The sequence below is a fragment of the Malania oleifera genome, chromosome 5 (genome assembly GCF_029873635.1).
Source record: "Malania oleifera isolate guangnan ecotype guangnan chromosome 5, ASM2987363v1, whole genome shotgun sequence".
NCBI lineage: Eukaryota > Viridiplantae > Streptophyta > Magnoliopsida > Santalales > Ximeniaceae > Malania > Malania oleifera.
In genome coordinates, this window is record NC_080421.1 from 56,919,706 (window position 1) to 56,937,494 (window position 17,789).

Here is a 17,789-nt window from a genome sequence, read left to right on the forward strand (position 1 = left end):
AGTATTCAAGCCTAAAATCTTGTGTACAAACATACGCTGAACATTATGTCAGGTCTGCTGGCAGTCAGATATAGTAAGCTACCGATCATTCCACGATAGAGCTTGACATCTATTGGTATACCTTGTTCATCTTTATCTAATTTCAAAGAAGAGCTCATAGGTGTTCCTAGTATTTTTCCATCTTTTATATTAAACTTTTTTAGCAGATCTCTAATGTACTTTGATTGATTTATAAATATTCCATGTTTCACTTGTTTGATCTGAAGTCCTAGGAAGAAATTTAGTTCACCCATCATGCTCATCTCATATTCATTTTGCATATTGCTTGCAAACTCATTGCACAAGTCTTTATTTGTAGCTCCAAATATGATATCATCTACGTATACTTGAACTAGGAGGATGTCATCTTTCTTAGACTTTATGAAAAGTGTTGTGTCTATCCTCCCTCTGATAAATCCATTATCCAATAGAAATCCACTTAGTCTCTCATACCAAGATCTAGGAGCTTACTTTTGTTAGTCTATAAACTTGATTTGGATTCTTATGGTTTTCAAAGCTTGGGGGTTGTTCTACATATACCTCTTCACTTATGTAGCCATTTAAAAATGTGCTTTTGACATCCATTTGATATAGCTTGAAATCCTTAAAAGCAGCATAGGCTAAAAGCATTTGAATGGCTTCCATTCTAGCTACAGGTGCAAAGGTTTCTTCAAAATCTATTCCTTCTTCATGGTTATATCCCTGAGCTACTAGTCTTGCCTTATTTCTAACAACTACCCCATGTTCATCTTTCTTGATCTTATATATCCATTTTGTTCCAATAATTGTCTTATCCTAGGGTTTAGGAACTAATGTCCATACTTTGTTTCTCTCAAACTGGTTTAACTCTTCTTGCATGGACAACACCCACGATTCATCCTCAATTGCTTCACTCACATTCCTAGGTTCTTCTTAAGATATTAAGGCAAAATGACTAATCATATTCCTAAGTGAGGATCGTGTGACTACTCCATGTAATGGTTCACCTATTATTTGATCAATGGGATGACTCTTTATGTACTTCCATTCTCTAGGTAGTTCATTAACCTCATTTTCAATTTGATTAGTTTCAACAGATGGTTCCTTAATTTCCTTTCTCTTTTCTGAATCATTTTTAATGGATAGTTTTTCAAATTCCTTATTTATCTCAATTTCATCTTCATCAGTCCTTTTAGAGAAGGGATTTGACTCATCGAACACTACATAAATGGATTCTATAATGGTTAATGTTTGTTTTTTATATACTCTATAAGCTTTACTATCTAAGGCATACCTTATAAAGATACTTTCATCTGATTTCACATCAAACTTTCCTAACTGTTCATTGTCTCTAAGCACAGAATATTTATAGCCAAAGACATGAAAATATGATATGGTTGGTCTATGGCCATTCCATAATTCATACAGAGTCTTATTTAGAGATGGTCTAATCAAAACTCTATTTAGAACATAGCAGGCGGTATTTACTGTCTCAACCCAGAAGTACTTTAGTAGTTTATGTTCGTTACACATAGTTCTGGTCATTTCTTGTATAGACCTATTCTTCCTTTCAACTACACCATTCTGCTGTGGTGTTCTAGGAGCCAAAAAATTATGATCTATTCCTAATGAATTGTAGTAGTCTTCCATGATTTGATTTTTAAATTCTCTACCCCTATCACTTCGGATTTTAGTGACATTATAACCCTTTTCATTTTGAATTTTCTTACAAAGATTTATGAATTTTTCACACGCTTCATCTTTGTGACCTAAAAATAGTACAAATGTATATCTTGAATAATCATCAACTATGACGAATACATATGATTTTCCTCCTAAACTCTGAGTTGGGTCTGGACCAAATAAATCTAAGTGCAGCATTTGAAGTGGCCTAGTAGTAGAGATTACTTTCTTCTTCTTAAAGCTCGTTCTTGCTTGTTTTCCTAGTTGGCATGCATCACAGATTTTATCTTTCATGAATTTAGTCTTAGGAAATCCCTTAACTAATTCATCCTCAACAAGTTTAGATATTAAGTCCATGTTTGCGTGTCCTAGTCTCCTATGCCAAATCCAACTAATCCCATTTATAGCAGAAAAAACAAGTAACATGTTGAGAGGTAAGGTAATCAAGGCTAGTGGTGTATACATTTTCATGATGATTAGTAGTAAACAATATTTTGTTTCTAGATTTGTTCTCTATAGTGCATTTGTCATGTTCAAATGAGACTATAACCTTTATCACATAGTTGACTTATACTCAATAAGTTATGTTTTAATCCATCAACTAATAACACATTATTAATGAAAAGTGAAGGTTCCTTATCAACCTTACCAACTCCAATGATTTTACCTTTAGAGTTATCCCCAAATGTAATGAATCCTTCATCTTTGGATATGATATATGTGAATTTAGCTTTATCTCCTGTCATATGTTGCAAGCATCTGCTATCCATATACCACTTGTCTTTTGAGGAGGACAATCTCAAGCACATCTGCAGGACATAATCAGATAACTACTTTTGGTACCCAGATTTTATTGGGTCTATGGGGGTTAATACTAGATTCTCCTTTGACTTTCCGGACTTTCCTAATTTTGACATCTTTATTTTTGAAAGGACAGTCAAATTTTATGTGACCCAACCTATTACATTTAAAACATATAATATTTCTATGATAGTCTTTAGTTGGAACATACAAATTTGACTCTCTTACAAAGTATCCCATATAGAGATGTTTCTATTTTAGATTTTCCTTTCTATTAAAACCAAGATCTTCCTTCTCTAGGGAATTTCTTTGAGCTCCTAGGAGTTTTTCAAAATTATTTTGACCTTCTATAAATTTACAAATAATCTTAGATTTATCTTTCAAATTCTTTTCTAACTCCTCAATTTTCAAATCCTTGTTTTTCATGAGAGATGCATAAAATTCATTTTGACGTTCAACTAACTTTGAAAATTCTTTCAATTTTAATTTCAAACCAAAATTTTTCTTATTCATTTTCTCAAGCATTTTAAGGGTATATAGATATTCATGATGCAATTCATCGTAAGAAAGCATGCTATTTTTATTTTCTGAATCACTTGAATAGTAAAATGAAGTAGAACAAAAATATTGTACCTCGTGGTCATCATGAGCCATCAGACATAGGTTTGAAATCTCATCACCACTGGATTCAAATTTTGAACTACTGGTACTGTGTGTGTCTCAGCCCACCTTTAGAGCCTTCTTCTTCTTCTTCTTCCTTTTCTTCTTCTTAGTCACTTTCTTCAGTTAGGGACAATTCGGCTTGATGTGTCCAAATTCTCTACAGTTATAACACATAGGAGGATCATCCTTTTTCTTCCTTCTGCTTGACTCTCCCTTTTCAGTTTTTGAGCCCTTGAATTTTCTGGTGTATTTCTTGTTCTTTCCCATGAACTCTCCAAATTTCTTAGTGATGAGTGTCATGTTATCATTTGATTCTCAATCACTTCCCTCACTGGAGCAGTGAGATAATGCCTTAAGTGATGTAGCTTTCTTTGCTTTAATTTGCTCATTCTTCCTCTCATTTATTGCAAGCTCATAGGTGATGAGCGATCCAATTAGTTCATCAACAGACATCTCCTTAAGACTTCTCCCTTCTGCTATTGCAGTAGCTTTAGCTTCCCAAACTGGTGGTAGTCCCCTAAGTATTTTCCTAATCAACTCATAAGTAGGGTACGATTTACCAAGAGCATTTAAAGAATTCGTGATGTGTGTGAATCTAGTGTACATGGATTGAATAGATTCATTAGTAGTCATTTTAAATGCATCATACTCACTAGTGAGCATGTCTATCCTACTATCTTTTACTTCCTTAGTACCTTCCTATGTAACTTCTAATTTTTCCCAAATCTCTTTAGCAATGTTACATGCCATTACCCTATTAAACTCATTTACATCTAGTGCACAGAACAACGGATTCATTGCAGTAGCATTTATTTGCATATATTTCCAATCATCTTCAGTATACTCATCCTAGTTTTGGGTATATTAAACTTATCAACTACTTTCATAGGGACATGGTTTCCTTTGGAAACAATTTTCCACACTTTCTAATCCGCATTTAAAAGATATACACTCATCCTTCTTTTCGAGTAGGTGTAATTTACACCGCAGAAAATAGGTGGTCTAGTGGATGAGTGTCCCTCACCAAATGGAGTTACACCAATGTGTGCCATGTGATCTTTTTACAAATCAACAATTAAGTCTATGTAAACCTACTCTGATACCAAATGTTATTTTAGGTGTAATCCCAAGGGGGGGGTGAATTGGGTACTTTTAAAAACCTTTAATATTATTTACCACTTAATCCCTATTTCTATGTTTAACATATTAATTGCAGGGGTTTGAAATTGATTCAAAATATTAACTCAATGAATTATATGTTACCCAATCAATTATCAAGTGTGTGTGAGGTTATTCAACATACACATATGCAATATAGGTAATGAAATGTGTTGGGGAAATTAAAAGGAGTAAAGGAAGAGAGAAGGAAAACACGTTTTTTACGAGATTCAGCCAACCTGGCCTACGTCCTTGTCTTGAGCAACCCACTCAAGGATTTCACTAAATCCCTGCTCCTTTAACTGGGATGGAGCTTCCTTTACATCCGCTACTTACAAGAGGTACAACTTTCTTCTCACCCGGTTTACAACTCGAACTGTGATTACAACATAGAATTTCAAATCTGCAAAACAACTTAATATTGCTTCTAACAAAGATGGCGAGTACAATGGAAAACCTAACACATATCCATATGATGAAACTTGAAGCTCAGTATGTATGTAATGATATAATTGTTATATGAATGATATGCTTCACCAAATTTCCCTTTTATCAAATCTCCCAAAATAATTATATAAGTAAATGCTTTGGAGAACTTAGGGTTCTAGTTCAATTTTCTAGTTGCACGAATACCAAATGTGATCTTATTAAAAAAAATTTCTTGAATATTATAAAAGTCTAGATCAATAAGTTTTCTTCCAAAGATCCAAAACACAATATGATCTTTGTATATGAATATGTATATATATATATATATATATATATATATATATATATGATATGTGTTCTAAAGATCAAAAACCTAATATATTTTTTTTTTAGAAAATATCCCATAATAATATATATAGTTATAGACTCTAAGATGTTTAATCAAGTGGTTTTGTAATATAAAAAATATCAAGTCTTTAAATGAATACACACTTGAATCAAAAATATCTATCCAATGACAAAACTTATCTCAAGTAGTGATCTTGTCAAAACAATTTATATGTATACAAATACACTCAAGATCAATCTCTCAAATAGTATTCAATAATAGATTTTGAGATGCAAAACTCTTTGGGAATAAGTATTAACAAACAAATCGATTTACCAAACCTCAATACCAAGTTGAATACACAACAATCACAATGATGTCTTTTTAAGATCAACATAGCCTTAGCTCAGATTTGAAGTGTAAGCTTTGAAATCCCAATCAAGAATTCGGTAGTGTGTTCTCCCAAGTTGTGCTAATTGTACAATATACTCAATCGTATGCCAAAGGTTGTTTCTCTTCTTTCTCTTGGGGGAACTAGGGTTTAGATGTTGATTATATAGGTAACCTTGCCCTTAGGATGATTTCTAAGCGTTGGATCAACTTGATGTAAAAATAACTCGCGTGTTCTCTCATTAAAGATTAAATTTTTTAATCTTCTCGTAGGTTCAGACAGCTGAGGTGTAAAGCTCAAACAGCTGAAGTTCCTTAGAGCTTCGAAGAATTGAACTGGGCACAGGGTCAGACGTCTGAAGTTTGGATTAAGAATTCTGAAGTTATAGGTTCAGACTACTGAAGTTAGGGTTCAGTCTTTTGGTGTGCTTCTACCCATTTCTGTGTTTCTCCAATAATTCTTTAGACGAATGAACTTAATCTTCGGTCTTCTAAAGAAATTCTTCAGGCAACTGAGCTTAAACTTTGGTCTTATGAAGTTGAATCTTTAGATGACTGGGCGTACACTTCAGTCTTCTGAAATTGACACTTCAGCCTTCTGGGTAGGGAGTTGGGTCTTCTGAACAATACATTTTCTGCATTTTTCTTTTTAGTTTCAAAAATCTATTTTGCTCTCTTTCTTTGCTCTTTTATAAAATATTTTCTGAGGTGTTAAAAAATCTCTAAGTCCATAAATATCCCCAAAAGATGTTCATAAGATGCATGAATCCTAAGGTTAATCTAGGGTATATTTTGAGTTTTGAATTAAATCATAATGAAATATCTAAATACATTCAGTTCTAAATACCCAGTCTCATGACGATCTTGAACTTGCTGCTTGCATCTTCATTCTTCAACTCTTTTAGTTCCCTGGATTGTGCCAAGATGTATATACTTTAATATTCATGGCTTCCATGACTTCCTAGCTTTCTTTGCATGCTAAATATTGTTCCTATTTACAATCTCAATGCACAGATCAAATACCAAGTGATTTGTCTTTATCAAAACAGGATTGTACTCATAGAGTCAACATCCCCCTTTTGGCAACAATAAAAAGGGTTAGGAAATATAGCATGAAGGCAAAGGAAATCATTTAGATATAAAAGGTATATGGGAGGATTTATGAAAAATTTGGCAGCATACTGTTTGAAAATAGTCCATTCCCAAAGTAACTTTGTACTTAAGTGACCTGTTTTGTGTTTCAACCAAAAGAATAGCACATTTCAATCAATCAACTCAAACAGTACATAAATCAAAGGCTAATATTATCATGCAACACAAAATACTTAGCAATCTTATTATCCTATTCTCCCCCAATTGATGATTATGCAAGGATGAAGATTAATTTTACATTTGGGTTTCACTCATCCTTTCAAAAAGATTTCAAAATTTAATCTATCATAATCTTTTTTGAGTTTCGCTTGCTAGCAAAAATATGCATTCCCACAAGATATAAAACAAGAAAAGATATGTGGGACTGATACCTTTTTGTTACAACTACATGGTAGAAAAATATGATACCAATTGTTAGAAACCACTAGTTATACATATAAACAATGATACCACTTGTTAGCTTTTTATAAAAATGATACCAAATAAAATTTTAAAAAGTGCACATTTACCACTTGTTAATGTATTTCCACAAGATATAGAATTAGAGTATAAAATATATTTCATTTTCTCAGAGCCATAAGATTTAAAGTGAAGTGGTTTCTCTTAAAAATATGCATTTTCTTTAACATTATCTTGAGCACAATGCAAGAAAGGACAACTCAAGTTTTAAGATATTCAGCATTTAGAAAAGATATAGGATATGTGCAATGGTTTTGAAAAATTTCAATAGCATTTTGTTTGAAAATATGACTTATCCCATAAACCTGCCAATTTCAAAGCATTCAAATATATATCCACATGCAGCTCCAAAAGATTAAAATGAGCTAAGTGTAGATATTTTAAAATCCAAAACCAAATTTTACATGCACATATATTTTCAATTTTGAAACATATTTGAACATTTTTGGGAAAAAGTCTACAAAAAATTCGGCAACATGCCGTTTGTAAAATGACACATCCCAAAATTAACCTGCACAAAAGGATTCTCAAACAAGCAGTATATTAAGAGTTTTGAGCATGCGAGACCCTAATTCTACCAGCAGGTAATTTTCAATCACTGCATTTGCCTTGTAGGAGGCTTTCATCACACACATGCATTTCAGTGGTGTAATCATGTAAGTATAAAAATCATGCAAGCCTAAATACCATAAGATATATATATATATATATATATATATGAATGTAAGCAAAATCAAAATCCGCACAAGATAGAATCTGTGTATGTGTGTGGTGAGTGTGTATGGCCAAAGAAACACAAAAATAAAAAGCTATTTAAAGTTATTACAAACCAAATGTGAGTGTATGTAAATAAAGCATAACACAGATTAAATGAAATCTGGAATATGGAGCAGCTGATCCATACGGTGCATCTCTAAGTGTCCCCGTCGTCGTGATCATCGTCCTCATCACCACTTGTCTCCATCTTATCCTCCCTAATATCCTCATCATTCATCTCTCTCAAGTGCTCACCGAGGATATGAAATTTCGCCCGCACATTGGACTGGAGCTCGGAGAACTCGCCAAAGAGAGCATCAAGTCTAGCCTGGGAGGAGGATGCCTGCTCTTTCATGGAAGTCCTAAACTCCTAAAATATGATGCCGTGAGATTGGTGATGGCCGCCATGATCTCAGTGTTATACGACACATGGGGCAACTCTTGTGGAACCACTGTTCAAGCGACAAACTCGTACCAACCTAGGTATCTGAACATGTCCAACACATTGTTGAAGTGAGTTTGCATAAATTTGATGTCCAAGATCTTACTGAGGATGGGATCCTTGAGGCGGAAAACTTTATCATACTTGATCCATCTCTTGGGTGTGTGGGACCACTGCTCAAGAGGAATGCCTGTCGTAGTGCGTCTATGGTCTCTAGACATAATGAGAGGAAGTTTTCCTAAAGGGAACTTCCAGTTTTGATCATGAAAAATACTCTTGGTATTGATGGTTGTACTAAGGCTTGCATGCAGGTTCACCCTACGCGTGTACTCGAACTGAAAGACATATTATGATGGCGTGTGGTGATCAAGCAGAAGAATGAAGAAATCTATGTTGTAATTTGTATTTTCTATTCATCTTCTTCATTTTGGGATGTAATATTATTATGGAATGTACACTCCTATGGCTTGTAATAATATGCATCATGCATGATACGTAGGTATGCTCAAACAGAACCTAGTTGGACCTTAGGTACCTACACTTAGTGCATATAGTCCCAAACATCACTTATTATATTTGGGAAATTAAATCATGCAAAATTGGACTTTAAGCTAAAATCTTGAGAGAGCTCAGGCGACCAAACTTGTGGCATTTTAAATGCTTAGGGTGACCGAACCCTAGACAGGTCAACTTGTTGATTTTATGTTCAGGCGACCGAACCAATTTGAATGTATCTTCCTCGGTCACCCGAACCAGTGTCAGAACACTTTTCACCAACTCGGGTGCCCAAACCTTCGGGTTTAAAAGACATCGAGCTATCGAACTTGCTATTTCGGTTAACCGAACTTGTATCCGGGCACCCGAACCTCAGAGAGAAACATTATGTCTTTTATTTAGCCAACCGACTCTAATTCGGGTAGTCGAACCTTTAAAAAATAATTTTCTAACTGAGTATATTCGGGCATCTGAACCTTAGACCGGGCATCCGAACCTTAGACTGGGCACCCGAATCTCATTGATTAAATTAATTTTTACTAAAAATTAAAAGGGGTAAACTGGCTTAATTTTTCTAAGCCTATTTTAAACTTTTCTAATTATCCCCATTAAGTCCCCAATGGTCAAAAATTTCCCCTTGCCTATATATATATATATATATATATATATATATATATATATATGTTCATTTGCTAAAATTAGCAAGGATTAGCAAATTGATTAAGGGCAAAATTATCTCAAACCTCTTTTAGCCTATACTACTCCCAAACATATATAAACTTCATTCTTCTTGATCTTTCAAGTGTTGTGAGTATTTCTAAAGTGCTTGTGCTTAATCTCACTAGCTCATACTCTCATTAGCTATATTATTTGATTGATTTTATTTGAGAGTATAACATTAAGTTCTTCCACAAATTTCATTTGATAAATCTAGTGTGGAAAGACTTTGAGGGTTGTGGTTCTTGCATTGTCATTGCAAGTTACCTAAACTTATATTTTTGTATGCAAAAATCATTTTCAAAGTTTACATTCAAACACTCCTTGTGCTTAGTATATTGAGAACATCTTGTTGAGTTTGTTTGAATCAACTTGCTAGCATATTTTAAACTTTCATATGATTTTGTGATATTCAAATATTGTGTTTCAAATCCTGTTTAGATATACACTCTTGATCTAGATTGATTATCTATACCTATTTGAGTGTTTAGCACACATTAGAACACTGAGCATATTTACATATCATACATGCTTGCAATATTTCTTGAGCTATACTGGTGTACATATCTGCTTGTGAAGAAGAATATTTCCATGTACAAAAATTTTATATCATTTTTTGTATTCCAGGCGTGGGCTTGAAGAGGGAGACTAGCCCTATGGAATAGTCCTAGACTGGCTTAGTCCATGTTAGGAAAGTTAGGTGCACCATCTTAGTAGGGTGTGTTGTATTAGGTGCCACTCCACCCATTTAAGTGAGTCGTAGTGGAATCCTTGTGCTAGTGTAGCCAAAGCGGGGACGTAGGCACTTTGGCCGAACCTCGATAACATATCGCGTGTATCATTTACTTTTTTCGCACTTTACTTTACTACACGTGTATGTTTATTTATTGATTATATAGATTGACCCTAGGTTGTGTAATACTATTGTTAAACTGATTGACCTAGGTGATAGTTTTTAATTACCCAATTCACCCCCCTCTTGGGATTGCAGCAAAGCTAACACTTTTGCTATGGCTGTAGGCTTAGCCTCCCAGACTGGTGGTAATCCCGTAAGAATTTTCCTAATCATTTCATAAGTGGGGTAAGTTTTACCAAGAGCATGCAGTGAATTCATGATGTGAGTAAACCTGGTGTACATGGATTGGATTGATTCACTAGAAGACATTTTAAAGGCTTTGTACTCACTTGTTAGCATGTCTATTCTAGTGTCTTTTATATCTTTAGTGCCTTCATATGTGACCTCTAATTTATCCCACATTTCTTTAGCAGTCGTACATGTCATGACCCTATTAAATTCATTTATGTCTAAAGAACAATTAAGCAAATTCATTTCAGTAGCATTTATTTGAAGAACTTTCATGTCCTCATCTGTCTACTTATCTTCAGTCTTAGGTATATTTTCTTTATCTACAATTTTCATAGGAATATGATTTCCTCTAGAAACAACATTCTATACTTTCCAATCAGCATTTTGAAGAAATATTCGCATTCTCTATTTCCAATACGTGTAGTTAACACCAAAAAAGATGGGTGGTCGTGTGGATAAGTGTCCCTCACCTGATGGGGTTACACCGATGTGTGCCATCGTGATCTTTTACAAAAAGACGTTTAAGTCTAGTGTAACCTCTCTCTAATACCAAATTTTAATTTAGGTGTAATCCCAAGAGGGGGTGAATTGGGTATTTTAAAAATTTGTGTTACTCAAGTTCTAATTTTGAACAACTTACAACCATAAACGTACAACTTAGATGACAAGCAATTCAGTATTTATCTACTTATCAATTTTAATGTGTGATTTTATCAATCAATCAATCTTACCCAATTACTTTACTGACGTATTAGACAGTTAACACATACACAACAACCACATAATTAAGTGCAAGTGGAAATTAAAAGAGTTAAGGGAAAGAGAGATGCAAACACAGTTTTTAAGAGGTTCATCCCACCCGGCCTACGTCCTCGCCTTGTGTAACCCACTCAAGGATTCCACTAATCCCGCTCCTTTAATTGGGATGGAGCTTCTTGTTACAGTTCGCTGCTTACAAGAGGCGTAGCTTCCTCCTCACTCTGGTTCACAACCTGAACCATCAATACAATAATATGATTACAATTTTCTGCAAACTCGAATGCTTCACAATAAGCTAATGAGTACAATTGAAATCCTAATACATACTTAGATGATATAACTTAAAGCTCAGTTGAATGTATGTATTATGTTCGATGAAATCTTTAGTAATAACAATTAAATGATCTTTGTATAAGAAAATATGTATAACAAATATTTCCCAAAGATCTAATCCAACCATATGATCTTTATAAAAGTATATGTCTAACAGTTTTGCTCCAAAGATCTAAATCAAATCAATTTTACAATAATAAAACTGAGATAAAATCTTTGAATAAAATATGAACTTGAATGTTTTCTAAGATTAAAGCTTTAATAAACCCTTTAAAAATATCTTCAAGTAATATATATATATATATATATATATATATGAACAACTCACATTCTTGCTCTTAAAATATATAACAATATGATTATGAGAGTATAAGCACTTTGAAAATAAAGATCCATATATCAAAAATAATATTCTGTTTACCAAACCTCAAAGACATGATCTTGCTTATGAAAATATGAGTGAAAGAACCTTAGATTGTGAGAGTAATGAATGCCCAAAAATATGAATACAATAGTGCGTAGGGAAGAGGTTCAAGCACAGCAAAAATCATTCGTTCTTGTCCTCTTCTAGCTATTGTTGTTCTTCTCTTTGATCTTATTGCAAAAACTAGGGTTTTAGATTGGAATATATATATATATATATATGCATGGTCGGAAGATGGGCACATCTTGATCATTGGATCAATTTAGGTATATTTTTGTTAAGAAAACTTTTTCCCGTTGCGAATTGGAGTGTCGTTCTACTCGACAGACTCGTCAATGAGTGCACACGTTCATTGAAAAGTGTTCTATACTCATTCGTTGACGGGAGCATGGGTTCATCTCTAAGTGGTCTGTTTGAAATTTTAAAGGTCTCGGTATTTTCTGTATTTTCTTGTCGATGAGAACAAAACATTCGTCACTGAGTGACCTTCATGTGTTCGTTGACGAGGCAAGTATTCGTTGACGAGCTACCTTAATTTTCAGCCCAATTCAACCTAGTATAAGTGAATGTAAATTTTAATAAAATGCATGTATCCTAAGGTCCATCTATTTGTTATTTTGAGCTCCTAACTATATCATATGAGATATGTAAATACAAGCAATACTAACTACCCATTACACTTGAAAACTTGAAGCTTATTAATCCTTTTGCTCTTCTAATTCCATGAAGTGTGCCAGGTTGTATATGCTTTAAGTTACTCATGGCTTCCATGACATCCTTACCTTTCGTGTATGCTAGGTAATGATTTTGTTCACAATCTCACTGCACAGGTAAGATACTATGTGATTTGTCATTATCAAAATGGGATTAGATTCATAGAGTCAACAATATATTAGTGATTCTAATCTGTACAAATCCACTCTTTTGAGAGAGTTTCATCTTGTACGAAAAATTGCTGCTATAATTTTTTTATAAACGATCGATTCGGGGATAGAGTCAGCCAAGAAAGAGGGTGTTCTTGCTTGAGAGGTGTCTCCACCTACTGAAAGGAGAGAGGCAACTCCTCCTATTGAAAGGAGAGAGGCAACTCCACCGATTGAATGGAGAGAGTTAAGGAAATCCTCACAACGGGTTCCTTGAGGCGAGGACGTAGGCATGTTGCCGAACCTTGTAAAAAATCCCGGTGTTCTTCTATCTCTTTACTTTCTTGCACTTATATATATTGATATTCATCTGCTGTGAATGATTTATTGAGATTTGGAATGGTATGATTGTTTAATTTGGTTTGTGGATATCTTGAATGATTTAAATTTCCATTGTAATCAAATGCTCTTGTAGTTACAAATTTAGAAGTGATTTAATCTGCTAGGATTGATTGATATTGATTGATTTATTGTTCAAATACAAAGATAATATTTGTATGGTTAAATATCTTGTTACTAATATTAATTTGATGGAAAAATAATAAGCCTTGTTGTTTGATTACAGATTGGTATAGCCATTCCCTGCTTAGATTTCCGTGGTGATTGAAATAGTTAGAGCACTTGGTAAATAAGTTTTAAAATTAATCAAGTTTATGCACTTTAATATTTTAAAACACCCAATTCACCCGCCTCATGGGATCACACCATCACTTTTAGATGTCCAAGCACCTGATTGCAAATCTCATCATTGGTGACTACCCTTAGAAATGTCTGCATCCCCCATCTGGACAATCCTCACCTATTTTTAGTCATGAAAATTTAGAAAATGATTAAATAGCATCGCAATTATGACTTTTTTAATTCAATAATTAACTAAATACTATAATTGACTAACATGTTTGCTTTGAGCACCCTGGCACCACTCCCCCAATGGCCCTTAATGTGTTCTTTGATAAAGGGAATACCTACTCTCTGGTTGTCTAGTGATGGGATCACGCTACATTATCATATAAAACCTTATATTAACAACTTTGGAAGTGTAAACATATATAACACTTGTAATGTAGTACTAAGCTAGTTTTATAGAAATTACCCCTTGATGATGCACAAATAACTTTGACCCACCCCAATGCATCATATCTAATTTGCTTCGGTTCTCAGCATTTATTCGGTAGATATCCTATAGAAAATATTTAATAAGATAATAATCCACATCGATACCAAAAATTAGTTCTAACCTAAACACATCACCTGGTAGTAAGGGTCATAGAAATGTCGATACACTAGCTCCTAATCTTCATGGGAGATTTTATCGTATGTGTGTTGTTCAACTTCATCTCCCATCGCCTTCAAATGTCCGTGCATTTTATTGTGATAAGTCTTAAACTGAGCGCACAAGTTCTTGTTCACCACCTTTTTGACATAGGGGTCGATGAAAATGTCAATATCAAAGTCAACTTGCATGTGAAATACATATAGAATGTTAGAAAGTAAATGATGTAGTATATTAAAAGTAATAGAGCTAGTTGGAAAACTTACCAATATGCGCTCGTAAAGAACCAAGGACTGCTCCCCAGTCACCTGTGGCCAGTTATAGCAGGTGACTAGAGCAAATTTTTGGCATATAATGTCAACCTCCTGTACCCAGGGCTAGCACCAATCATCTATCGGTGTTGTGTAGCTTGGAGGAATCTTGATCCCAATACGCTATTGTGTCCTTCGCAAGTGCCTACGAAGTGTGGTGTTCTTGGCTGCACAACACCCTAACCTCATCTATGATGATGAGGTCAATACTAAAAAAAGAGTTCAAGGATTCATTATATAGTATCTAAAATAATCAATTTATTAAAAAAAAATAAAGAATCATAATCTTACCAACACTGCTCATATAGGTAAGAAACTCACCTTGGGTCTCCCCAATTGATAGCTGCAGATTGGGATTGTAACGACCTGAAAAATACTAATATTTAAATATTAAAGAGAGAGGAAAATGGAAACAGGAACAAAAGGAGGCAGTAGATAATAATAATTTCAAGGAATTGCTAGGAAATTCGTCGACGAATATAGGGTTTCATCGATGAGAAAATACCAAGAGACGGATATGGGCTGCTCTGAATTTCATCGACGAATACAGGGTTTCATCGATGAATTTAATGAAGGACTCGTCAACGAGGTGACGTGTCTCGTCGATGAATCTGGAAGTATAAATAGTGAAAAAATATGGATTTTTACACATTTTCAGCGCTCCTCTCTCTCTCCTTTCTCTCTCTATGTCTCTTTCTCTCTCTCACTTCTCTCTTCATTTCTGGGCCTGTTTCTCACCAGATCGAAGATCTGAGGCTACCACGACACTTCTGGTGAAGTTCTCTACAAGTCTGCCAGAGCTGATCGTTGGAAAAGTCGGTTTGGATTTTGTCCCAATCTCAAGGTAAGGTATTTTATTCAGTATTTGTCTTTCCCTTGATTATAAGAAATGTTGCAGGTAAGAAAATATTGATATTTTGTTCTGGGGGATTGTGTTTTCAAGATGTTGAGTTAAGAACCCTGTGGGTATTGAGCTAGAATTTTATAGGGGCTTTTCAAAGTTAAGGTAAGGGAAATATGCTATGCTAGGAGTTTCCATAATGCTATTAGAGATTTCATAAACACATATTTATACCAGTTTATTATATAGTATTTACAGAATATGAATTTAAATGCTTGTGTGGCTTAAGTAGATTTTCACGTGATGAAGAATTTATACAGCTTTTATAATGTATCATACTATACTAAATGCACAGAGATTATATAGAGAAATTTATATGCATATACATCTTTTATATGAATAGTTTCATGATGCAGATATATATATATATACATACATATACATACATATACATGTATACAGTTTTACTAAGATCAGTATATATGTTACAGTTTTATACAGAACAATATGTACAGTATTATGGCATGCCATGTTTTTCCTATTACCATAACATACAGAGTACATAGATAGAATATACAGATAGATATATAAAGGTAGCATCAAGATGCTCTATATATAATATAAAGAATTACAGTATTTACAATACATAAAAATAACATTATGGTAATTTTGGGGAACATGATGAAAACAGTAAAAGAGTATATATGTATATATGTATATAGTATCAGATCCCTGTGGAAAGATTACAGACAGATACGGTTACAGAGCACGGTACCATTGCTATAGACAGATAGAGTACAACCACATATCTCAAATAGTGTGTGGATACCATCTAACCATGCTCGGAGAGGATGCAACTCCCCAATACACTGGATAGAGGGGGCTGATTAAACGAGGTAGCAGCCAGTCTCGCGCTTAGGAGTGGATGCAGTTTGGCCGAGCTGAGGTAGTGTAGAGTATGATGACTTACTTGGAGGGCCGACCAGGTTAAGTCCCGCCTACGGGCCGCACAACCCTGTCATGAGGGGTCAAATCATTACGTATAGAGTCCTAGGGATAAAGCACAGTTATGTATATGTATATAGTTTTATAGTATAGGATAAGTATAGTATGGTATTATCAATATGAAAAGTAGAAAATACAGACGATACAGTATATTTTAAATTGTGAAAGAAAGATATGCTTTACAGATTATTTATTTCATTACAGTTTAGTTACTACTTAAAAGTACTCTTAACTTAGTTGCCACACACTAGTAATAGCATATTTCCACTTACTGAGCGTAGACTCACCCCATTACTTTAACATTTTTCAGGTGAGCCAGTTAGGCGAGCAAATCAGGCTCGCGGATAGAGAAGTGTTGATTACCCTGGTTATAGGGTGAGTTTTGATAGAGTTGTGTATATTTTTTGGTAGATGATGCTGGAGGGGTTAGTCTTGTATGGCTATGGTGAATATATACATATGTATATATATATAAATGGTTGTATGATTTATGTTCCCACTGCTTAGGTATGGATATATAAAAAAAAAAATGGATAGAATTTTTAGGATGTTACAGGGATGGGTTCCCGATGGCTCACCCAGTAATGCATCAACACGGATATGCTCCGATTGTATCACGTCTACTGCATGCTTCTGGGTGATCGTACTGGCCAACCTATGCCTTACGGATCAGAGACCTTTTAGTGCCATGTCTATAATATTATACACAGCATTGAATAAGATAATTACATATTAAATGGATGCATAGTAAGTATATTTTCAGTTATTTATACAGATTAGATACATGGTGACAACATAACATGCTTACCCCCTATAAAATGTAGTATGATTACAAATCCTCAATATTGGTATCATCATCACTTTCTAGTATCTCTCCCTCCTCTGTGTAATAATCGACCATTGTTTCATCTTCCCCATTAATTTTATCATTTAATGAAGTCAACATGTACATAATCAATTTCCATGTCAGTAGTCCCTACGTGTTCTGTCATGGCACCAACCCTATTCAATGGTATAGGAACAACTCCTTCCTCAACAACATAATTTTCATCGCGTGATGCCACATTGGAATCATATTACGTTGCTACACTAACAAATGACTCATTTTGTTGGAAAACATCCTTGTTGACATTCTTCTTATCTGGGACTAATGTAATATCAACAAACTTCGAGGCTAAATTTTTTTGTGCCACATGCCATTCACCCTTCAATTTTGTGTCCGTAAGGCAGAACGTTTGTTCTGCCTTCGTTGCTAGCATAAAAGGGATATTTTGATACCATTTGTTACTAAAATTGGAACTGGTAAAGTAGGCATCCATGTTTATCCCACTTTTTTATTGCT